The sequence below is a fragment of the Podarcis melisellensis genome, assembly GCF_964234715.1.
Source record: "Podarcis melisellensis genome assembly, chromosome: W".
NCBI classification, from domain to species: Eukaryota; Metazoa; Chordata; class Lepidosauria; order Squamata; family Lacertidae; genus Podarcis; species Podarcis melisellensis.
Window position 1 is genome coordinate 5,555,142 of NC_138535.1, and position 10,871 is coordinate 5,566,012.

The 10,871-nt window shown below is 55.0% G+C and overlaps 1 long non-coding RNA gene across 1 annotated transcript; it reads left to right on the top strand.

Moving 5' to 3' along the window:
* Positions 1-748: 748 nt before the first annotated feature.
* Positions 749-1,306, top strand: LOC309361301. Its single transcript, XR_014164410.1, has 3 exons — positions 749-802; positions 902-959; positions 1,260-1,306. It is a non-coding gene; the product is annotated as an uncharacterized lncRNA (long non-coding RNA).
* The last annotated feature ends 9,565 nt before the right edge of the window (positions 1,307-10,871 follow it).

Here is a 10,871-nt window from a genome sequence, read left to right on the forward strand (position 1 = left end):
GAGATATTCCAGCCACCATTCGTCCCTCCTGTCAATCATCCTGGCCATTACTCCCCCTGTCAATCATCCTGTCAATCATCAATCATTTATTCCCCCTGTCAATCATCCTGCGACATTCCAGCTGCCATTCACTCCCCGCTCTCCTGTCAATCAATCTAACCCTCCCCTGTCAATCATCCTGGGAAATTCCAGCCGCCATGTGTCCCTCCTGTCAATCATCCTGTCAACCCCCTGTCAATCATCAAACCTTATTCCCCCTGTCAATCATCCGGGGATATTCCAGCTGGGATTCAGGGGGCGGAGCTATGTGCCCCTCGCTCTCCTGTCAATCACCCCAGCCCTCCCCTGTCAATCACTCTCCATCCTTCGGGGTCGGTTTGGTGGGGACCCTTTCCCTCCTCACCTGTCAATCAATCAGGCGGCGGGTTCGAGAGGCGGCGGGCGGCTCCGGCTTTCCGGAAGCTTCCGGAAGAGGGGGGAAGCTTCCTGGCGATCCGATTGGACGAGGAAGGATGCTGAGTGGTACCCAGGGATGCTGGGAAGGAGGAAGGATGCTCTGGTCCAAATTGGTACCCGGGAGGATGAAGGATGGAAAGATACTCAAAATTGGTACCCAAAGATGCTCAAAGGGATGCAGGGAAGGATGCTCAGGTCCCAATTGGTACCCAAAGATGTGGAGAAGGATGAAGGATGCTCTGGTTAAAATTGGTACCCAGGAGGGTGAAGGATGGAAAGATACTCAGGTCACAATTGGTACCCAAAGATGCTGAGAGGGATGCAGGGATGGAGGAAGGATGCTCAGGTCCAAATTGGTACCCAGGAGGATGAAGGAGGAAGGATGCTCAGGTCCAAATTGGTACCCAAAGATGCAGAGAAGGAGGAAGGATGGAAAGATACTCAGGTCCAAATTGGTACCCAGGATGCTCAGAGGGATGCAGGGAAGGAGGAAGGATGCTCAGGTCAAAATTGGTACCCAGGAGGATGAGGGATGGAAAGATGCTCAGGTCAAAATTGGTACCCAAAGATGCTGAGGATGCAGGGAAGGAGGAAGGATGCTCAGGTCAAAATTGGTACCCAGAGATGCAGAGAAGGATGAAGGATGGAAAGATACTCAGGTCCAAATCGGTACCCAAAGATGCTCAAAGGGATGCAGGGAAGGATGCTCAGGTCCCAATTGGTACCCAGGAGGATGAAGGATGGAAAGATGCTCAGGTCCAAATCGGTACCCAAAGATGCGGAGAAGGATGAAGGATGCTCAGAGGGATGGAGAATGGTACCCGGGATGCAGGGAAGGATGAAGGATGCTCTGGTTAAAATTGGTACCCAGGAGGGTGAAGGATGGAAAGATGCTCAGGTCCAAATTGGTACCCAAAGATGCTGAGAGGGATGCAGGGATGGAGGAAGGATGCTCAGATCCCAATTGGTACCCAGGGAGATGCTCTGGTACCCAGGAGGTTGAGAGTGATGCAGGGAAGCAGGAAGGAGGGAAAGATGCTCTGGTCCAAATTGGTACCCAAAGATGCTGAGAGGGATGCAGGGAAGGAGGAAGGATGCTCCGGTCCAAATTGGTACCCAGGTTGAGGATGCCGGGAAAGATGCTCAAATTGGTACCCAAAGATGCTGAGAGGGTACCCAGGGAGATGCTCTGGTACCCGGGATGCGGAGAGGGATGCAGGGAAGGAGGAAGGATGCAAAGATGCTCTGCTCCCAATTGGTACCCAGGGAGATGCTCTGGTACCCAGGAGGTTGAGAGGGAGGCAGGGAAGGATGAAGGATGGAAAGATGCTCTCCTCAAAAATTGGGACCCAGGAGGATGAAGGATGGAACGACGCTCAGGTCCAAATTGGTACCCAGGGATGCGGAGAAGGATGAAGGATGCTCTGTTCCAAATTGGTACCCAAAGATGCTGAGAGGGAGGCAGGGAAGGAGGAAGGATGCGAAGATGCTCAGATCCCAATTGGTACCCAAAGATGCAGAGAAGGAGGAAGGATGCTCAGTGGTACCTGGGATGCGGAGAAGGAGGAAGGATGCTCAGAGGGATGGAGAGAGGTACCCGGGATGCAGGTAAGGATGCAGGATGCTCAGGTCCCAATTGGTACCCAGGGAGATGCTCTGGTACCCAGGAGGTGGAGAGGGATGCGGAGAAGGAGGAAGGATGCTCAGGTCCAAATTGGTACCCAAAGATGCAGAGAAGGAGGAAGGATGCCAAAAGATGCTCTGGTCCCAATTGGTACCCAGGAGGTTGAGGATGCAGGGAAAGATGCTCAAATTGGTACCCAAAGATGCTCAGAGGCATGCAGGGAAGGATGAAGGATGCTCAGGTCCCAATTGGTACCCAAAGATGCAGAGAAGGATGAAGGATGCTCAGAGGGATGGAGAGTGGTACCTGGGATGCAGGTAAGGATGAAGGATGCTCAGGTCCAAATTTGTACCCAGGATGCAGGGCAGGAGGAAGGATGGAAAGATGCTCTGGTCCAAATTGGTACCCAAAGATGCTGAGAAGGATGAAGGATGCTCAGAGGGATGGAGAGTGGTACCTGGGATGCAGGTAAGGATGAAGGATGCTCAGGTCCAAATTGGTACCCAGGGAGATGCTCTGGTACCCAGGAGGTGGAGAGGGATGCAGGGAAAGATGCTCAAATTGGTACCCAAAGATGCTGAGGGATGCAGGGTACGGAGAGGGATGCAGGGAAGGAGGAAGGATGCTCAGGTCCAAATTGGTACCCAAAGATGCAGAGAAGGAGGAAGGATGCAAAAAGATGCTCTGGTTCAAATTGGTACCCAGGATGCGGAGAGGGATGCAGGGAAGGAGGAAGGATGCAAAGATGCTCTGCTCCCAATTGGTACCCAGGGAGATGCTCTGGTACCCAGGAGGTGGAGAGGGATGCAGGGAAGGAGGAAGGATGCTGAGCGGTACCTGGGATGCGGAGAAGGATGAAGGATGCTCAGAGGGATGGAGAGTGGTACCTGGGATGCAGGTCAGGATGAAGGATGCTCAGGTCCAAATTGGTACCCAGGGAGATGCAGAGAAGGATGAAGGATGCTGAGTGGTACCTGGGATGCGGAGGATGAAGGATGCTCAGAGGGATGGAGAGTGGTACCCGGGATGCAGGTAAGGATGAAGGATGCTCAGGTCCAAATTGGTACCCAGGGAGATGCAGAGAAGGAGGAAGGATGCTCAGAGGGAGGCAGAGTGGTACCCGGGATGCAGAGAGGGGTGCAGAGGAGGAGGAAGGATGCTCTGGTCCCAATTGGTACCCAGGAGGTTGAGGATGAAGGGAAAGATGCTCAAATTGGTACCCGAAGATGCTGAGAGGGATGAAGGATGCTCAGAGGGATGGAGAGTGGTACCTGGGATGCAGGTAAGGATGAAGGATGCTCAGAGGGATGTAGAGTGGTACCTGGGATGCAGGTAAGGATGAAGGATGCTCAGGTCCAAATTGGTACCCAGGATGCAGGGAAGGAGGAAGGATGGAAAGATGCTCAGGTCCAAATTGGTACCCAGGGAGATGCTCTGGTACCCAGGAGGTTGAGAGGGATGCAGAGAAGGAGGAAGGATGCTCTGGTCCAAATTGGTACCCAGGGATGCAGGGAAGGAGGAAGGATGCTCAGGTCCAAATTGGTACCCAGGGATGCAGGGAAGGATGCTCAGGTCCAAATTGGTACCCAGGGATGCAGGGAAGGAGGCAGGATGCTCAGATCCAAATTGGTACCCAGGGATGCAGGGAAGGAGGCAGGATGCTCAGATCCAAATTGGTACCCAGGGATGCAGGGAAGGATGCAGGATGCTCAGGTCCAAATTGGTACCCAGGGATGCAGGGAAGGATGCAGGATGCTCAGGTCCAAATTGGTACCCAGGGAGATGCTCTGGTATCCAGGAGGTTGAGAGGGATGCAGAGGATTAAGGATGCTCTGGTCCAAATTGGTACCCAGGGATGCAGGGAAGGATGCAGGGAAGGAGGAAGGATGCTCAGGTCCAAATTGGTACCCAGGGATGCAGGGAAGGATGCTCAGGTCCAAATTGGTACCCAGGGATGCAGGGAAGGATGCTCAGATCCAAATTGGTACCCAGGATGCAGGGAAGGATGCTCAGATCCAAATTGGTACCCAGGGATGCAGGGAAGGATGCTCAGGTCCAAATTGGTACCCAGGGATGCAGGGAAGGATGCTCAGATCCAAATTGGTACCCAGGGATGCAGGGAAGGATGCTCAGATCCAAATTGGTACCCAGGATGCAGGGAAGGATGCTCAGATCCAAATTGGTACCCAGGGATGCAGGGAAGGATGCTCAGATCCAAATTGGTACCCAGGGATGCAGGGAAGGATGCTCAGATCCAAATTGGTACCCAGGGATGCAGGGAAGGATGCTCAGATCCAAATTGGTACCCAGGGATGCAGGGAAGGATGCTCAGATCCAAATTGGTACCCAGGGATGCAGGGAAGGATGCTCAGATCCAAATTGGTACCCAGGGATGCAGGGAAGGATGCTCAGGTCCAAATTGGTACCCAGGGATGCAGGGAAGGATGCTCAGATCCAAATTGGTACCCAGGGATGCAGGGAAGGAGGAAGGACGGGAGGGAGGAAGGCCGGAGTATTTTTTTTTTCCGGGGGGAGGGGGTGTTAGTCCCTCCCTCCCTCCTGTCAATCTCCCGGCTTCGAAGGGACGACGGACAGATCCAATCCGGAGGCAGGAACGGTACCCAAGGGATGCTGGGATGGTACCCGGTTGGTGGAGGGAGGGAGAGGAGGAAGGAGGGAGGAGGGATTGGAGGGTGAGGGGAGGAAGGGGCGGGACTTCCTGTGGCGGAGGGAGGAAGGAGATGCTCTGGGACCCAGGATGTTGAGAGGGATGCACAGGGAAGGAGGAAGGAAGGAAGGCCGGAGTATTTTTTTCTGGGGGGGGAGGGGGGTGTTAGTGCCGCCCTCCTGTCAATTTTCCTGCTTCCTCCCCTCCTCCCAAATGATGGATGATTGACAGGGCCAATCGATGGATGATTGACAGGGCCAATCGGGTACCCAGGGGAGGGAGGAAAAGATACTGGAATTGGTACCTGAGGTTGGTGGAGGAAGGAGGGAGAGGGAGGAAGGGGGAGGAAGGGGGCGGGACTTCCTGTAGAGGAGGGAGGAGGGATGCTGGGAGGAGGGAGATGCTCTGGTACCCAGGATGTTGAAAGGGATGCAGGGAAGGAGGAAGGCGGGAGTATTTTTTTGGGGGGGGTGTGTGTTTGTCCCGCCCTCCTGTCAATCTCCGTGCCTGACAATCTCCCTGTCAATCTTCTCGCTTCGGAAGAGGAAGAATTGATGGACGATTGACAGCTCCAGTCGGGATGCAGGAATGGTACCCAAGGGGAGGGAGGAGGGAAGAGGGATTGGAGGGTGAGGGGGTGGAGGGGGCGGGGCTTCCTGCCGAGGAGGATGCCGGGAGATTGGCAGGGCGGAGGGAGGGGAGGAAGAAGGAAGGATGGATGGACGGAGAGGGGAAAGATGCTCTGAGAAGAGTAATAGGTACCCAAGGAGGAGGAGGAGGATGGAGAGAGTTTCACCTGGAGGAAAGGTATTGGTACCCAGGGAAGAAGGAGAGCAATGATGCTCCAAGGAGAGCATTTGGTACCCAGGGAGGAAGAGGATGGAGAGGGCGAGGGGTAATTGGTACCCAGGGAAGAAGGAGGAAGAGGGTGAGAGGCTGGGATATTCCCCCCCCCCCGGAAAATGATGCTCTGATGCTCCGAGGAGAGGAATTGGTACCCAGGGATGGGGAGGAGGAAGAGGGGTTTTCCCCCTGGAGGAGAGTAATTGGTACCCAGAAAGGAGGGAGAGGCCGAGGGATTATTTTCCCGGAAGGAAAACGATGCTGCGGGGAGAGGAATTGGTACCCAGGGAAGAAGGAGGAAGAGGGTGAGAGGCTGGGATATCCCCCCCCCCGGAAAATGATGCTCTGATGCTCCGAGGAGAGGAATTGGTACCCAGAGAGGAGGGAGGAAGAGGGGGAGAGGCCGAGGGATGATTTTCCCGGAAGGAAAACGATGCTCTGAGGAGAGGGATTGGTACCCAGGGATGGGGAGGAGGAAGAGGGGTTTTCCCCCTGGAGGAGAGGAATTGGTACCCAGAAAGGAGGGAGAGGCCGAGGGATTATTTTCCCGGAAGGAAAACGATGCTGCGGGGAGAGGAATTGGTACCCAGGGAAGAAGGAGGAAGAGGGTGAGAGGCTGGGATATTCCCCCCCCCGGAAAATGATGCTCTGATGCTCCGAGGAGAGGAATTGGTACCCAGAGAGGAGGGAGGAAGAGGGGGAGAGGCCGAGGGATGATTTTCCCGGAAGGAAAACGATGCTGCGGGGAGAGGAATTGGTACCCAGGGAGGGAGGAGAGGGAGGAGGAGGGGAGGAAGGAAGGAAGGAAGGAAGGAAGGAAGGAAGGAAGGAAAAAGGGGAGAAGAAGGGAGAGAAGGAAGGAGGGAGGGAGGGAAGGAAGGAAGGAGGGGGATGGATGGAGAAGGAAAAGATGCTCTAAGAGGGATTGGTACCCAAGGAGGAAGAGGATGGAGAAGGAGGGAAGGAAGGAGGGAGGGAAGGAAGGAAGGAAGGAAGGAAGGAAGGAAGGAAGGAAGGAAGGAAGGAAGGAAGGAAGGAAAAAGGGGAGAAGAAGGGAGAGAAGGAGGGAGGGAGGGAGGGAAGGAAGGAAGGAGGGGGATGGATGGAGAAGGAAAAGATGCTCGAAGAGGAATTGGTACCCTGGGAGGAAGAGGATGGAGGAGGAGGGGAGGAAGGAAGGAGGGAGGGAGGGAGGGGAAGGAAGAGGGAAAAGACACTCTGAGAAGAGTAATTGGTACCGGAGGGGGAAATGAGGGAGGAAGAGGGTGAGAGGTGAGGGATTATTTTCCCGGAAGGAAAACGATGCTCTGAGGAGAGGGATTGGTACCCAGGGATGGGGAGGAGGAAGAGGGGTTTTCCCCCTGGAGGAGAGTAATTGGTACCCAGAAAGGAGGGAGAGGCCGAGGGATTATTTTCCCGGAAGGAAAACGATGCTGCGGGGAGAGGAATTGGTACCCAGGGAAGAAGGAGGAAGAGGGTGAGAGGCTGGGATATCCCCCCCCCCGGAAAATGATGCTCTGATGCTCCGAGGAGAGGAATTGGTACCCAGAGAGGAGGGAGGAAGAGGGGGAGAGGCCGAGGGATGATTTTCCCGGAAGGAAAACGATGCTCTGAGGAGAGGGATTGGTACCCAGGGAAGAAGGAGGAAGAGGGTGAGAGGCTGGGATATTCCCCCCCCCCGGAAAATGATGCTCTGATGCTCCGAGGAGAGGAATTGGTACCCAGGGATGGGGAGGAGGAAGAGGGGTTTTCCCCCTGGAGGAGAGGAATTGGTACCCAGAAAGGAGGGAGAGGCCGAGGGATTATTTTCCCGGAAGGAAAACGATGCTGCGGGGAGAGGAATTGGTACCCAGGGAAGAAGGAGGAAGAGGGTGAGAGGCTGGGATATCCCCCCCCCCGGAAAATGATGCTCTGATGCTCCGAGGAGAGGAATTGGTACCCAGAGAGGAGGGAGGAAGAGGGGGAGAGGCCGAGGGATGATTTTCCCGGAAGGAAAACGATGCTCTGAGGAGAGGGATTGGTACCCAGGGATGGGGAGGAGGAAGAGGGGTTTTCCCCCTGGAGGAGAGGAATTGGTACCCAGAAAGGAGGGAGAGGCCGAGGGATTATTTTCCCGGAAGGAAAACGATGCTGCGGGGAGAGGAATTGGTACCCAGGGAAGAAGGAGGAAGAGGGTGAGAGGCTGGGATATTCCCCCCCCCGGAAAATGATGCTCTGATGCTCCGAGGAGAGGAATTGGTACCCAGAGAGGAGGGAGGAAGAGGGGGAGAGGCCGAGGGATGATTTTCCCGGAAGGAAAACGATGCTGCGGGGAGAGGAATTGGTACCCAGGGAGGGAGGAGAGGGAGGAGGAGGGGAGGAAGGAAGGAAGGAAGGAAGGAAGGAAGGAAGGAAGGAAGGAAGGAAGGAAAAAGGGGAGAAGAAGGGAGAGAAGGAAGGAGGGAGGGAGGGAAGGAAGGAAGGAGGGGGATGGATGGAGAAGGAAAAGATGCTCTAAGAGGGATTGGTACCCAAGGAGGAAGAGGATGGAGAAGGAGGGAAGGAAGGAGGGAGGGAAGGAAGGAAGGAAGGAAGGAAGGAAGGAAGGAAGGAAGGAAGGAAGGAAGGAAGGAAAAAGGGGAGAAGAAGGGAGAGAAGGAGGGAGGGAGGGAGGGAAGGAAGGAAGGAGGGGGATGGATGGAGAAGGAAAAGATGCTCGAAGAGGAATTGGTACCCTGGGAGGAAGAGGATGGAGGAGGAGGGGAGGAAGGAAGGAGGGAGGGAGGGAGGGGAAGGAAGAGGGAAAAGACACTCTGAGAAGAGTAATTGGTACCGGAGGGGGAAATGAGGGAGGAAGAGGGTGAGAGGTGAGGGATTATTTTCCCGGAAGGAAAACGATGCTCTGAGGAGAGGGATTGGTACCCAGGGATGGGGAGGAGGAAGAGGGGTTTTCCCCCTGGAGGAGAGGAATTGGTACCCAGAAAGGAGGGAGAGGCCGAGGGATTATTTTCCCGGAAGGAAAACGATGCTGCGGGGAGAGGAATTGGTACCCAGGGAAGAAGGAGGAAGAGGGTGAGAGGCTGGGATATTCCCCCCCCCGGAAAATGATGCTCTGATGCTCCGAGGAGAGGAATTGGTACCCAGAGAGGAGGGAGGAAGAGGGGGAGAGGCCGAGGGATGATTTTCCCGGAAGGAAAACGATGCTGCGGGGAGAGGAATTGGTACCCAGGGAGGGAGGAGAGGGAGGAGGAGGGGAGGAAGGAAGGAAGGAAGGAAGGAAAAAGGGGAGAAGAAGGGAGAGAAGGAAGGAGGGAGGGAGGGAAGGAAGGAAGGAGGGGGATGGATGGAGAAGGAAAAGATGCTCTAAGAGGGATTGGTACCCAAGGAGGAAGAGGATGGAGAAGGAGGGAAGGAAGGAGGGAGGGAAGGAAAGAGGGGAAGAAGGAGGGAAGGAAGGAAGGAGGGAGGGAGGGAGGGGAAGGAAGAGGGAAAAGACACTCTGAGAAGAGTAATTGGTACCGGAGGGGGAAATGAGGGAGGAAGAGGGTGAGAGGTGAGGGATTATTTTCCCGGAAGGAAAACGATGCTCTGAGGAGAGGGATTGGTACCCAGGGAAGAAGGAGGAAGAGGGTGAGAGGCTGGGATATTCCCCCCCCCCCGGAAAATGATGCTCTGATGCTCCGAGGAGAGGAATTGGTACCCTGGGAGGAAGAGGATGGAGAGGGCGAGGGGTAATTGGTACCCAGAGAGAAGGGAGGAAGAAGATGGAGAGGTATTCGTTTCCCGGAAGGAAAACGATGCTCCGAGGAGAGGAATTGGTACCCAGGGAGGAGGGAGGAAGAAGATGGAGAGGTATTAGTTTCCCGGAAGGAAAACGATGCTCCGAGGAGAGTAATTGGTACCCAGAGAGAAGGGAGGAAGAAGATGGAGAGGTATTCGTTTCCCGGAAGGAAAACGATGCTCCGAGGAGAGGAATTGGTACCCAGGGAGGAGGGAGGAAGAGGGTGAAAGGCTGACGGATTCTTTTCCCGGAAGGAAAATGATGCTCCAAGGAGAGTAATTGGTACCCAGGGAGGAGGGAGGAAGAGGGTGAAAGGCTGAGGGATTCTTTTCCCGGAAGGAAAACGATGCTCCGAGGAGAGTAATTGGTACCCAGGGAGGAGGGAGGAAGAGGGTGAAAGGCTGACGGATTATTTTCCCGGAAGGAAAATGATGCTCCAAGGAGAGTAATTGGTACCCAGGGAGGAGGGAGGAAGAGGGTGAAAGGCTGACGGATTATTTTCCCGGAAGGAAAACGATGCTCCCAGGAGAGGAATTGGTACCCAGAGAAGGGAAGAGGAGGAGGAGGAAGAGGAAATAGATGCTCTCAGAGGGGTTGGATAGCAATTGGTACCCAGGAAACGGGGAGGAAGAAGAGGAACTGGTACCCAGGGAGGAGGGATGATGATACCCAGCAGAAGGAAAGCGATGCTCCGAGGAGAGCAATGGAGGAGGAGGAGGAGGAGGGAGAGGGGAAAGATGCTCCGGGGAAGAGCGATTGGTACCCGGGGAGGAAGAGGGCGAAGGGTTTCCCCCTGGAGGAGAGGGATTGGTACCCAGAGAGGAGGAGGAAAAGGATGCTCCGAGGAGAGGAAATGGTACCCGGGGAGGAGGGAGGGAGACGGAGCAGCCAAGGGATTCTTTTTCGGGGAGGAAAACGCTCTGAGGGGCGCGATTGGTACTTCAAGGCGCATTCCAGGGATCCCCCCCCCGAGTAGAAGGATGCTTCAAGGTGTAGGAGTAGTACCCAAGGAGGAGGAAGAGGGTGGAAGAGGGAGAGGTCAAGGGATGCTTTTCCTCCCTGGGTACCAATTCCTCTCCTCGGAGCATCGTTTTCCTCCTCCTCCTCCTCTCTGAGTACTAATTAGTCTCATTGGAGCATCGTTTTCCCTTCTTCCGAGTATAATAAGCCCTCCTCCCTGGGTACCAATTATTCTCCTCCAGGGGGAAACCCTCGTACTCCTCCCTGGGTACCAATTCCTCTCCTCGGAGCATCGTTTTCCTGCCGGGAAAATAATCCCTCAGCCTCTCCTCCCTCTCCCTCTCTGGGTACCAATTACTCTTCCCAGAGCATCTTTTCCCTCTTCCTCCTTCCTCCCTGGGTACCATTTCCTCTCCTCCAGGGGGAAACCCTTCGCCCTCTCCCTCCTCTTCCTCCTTGGGTACCAATTACTCTTCTCAGAGCATCTCTTCCCTCTCCATCTATCCTCTTCCTCCTTGGGTACCAATCACTCTTCCCAGAGCATCTTTTCCCTCTTCCTC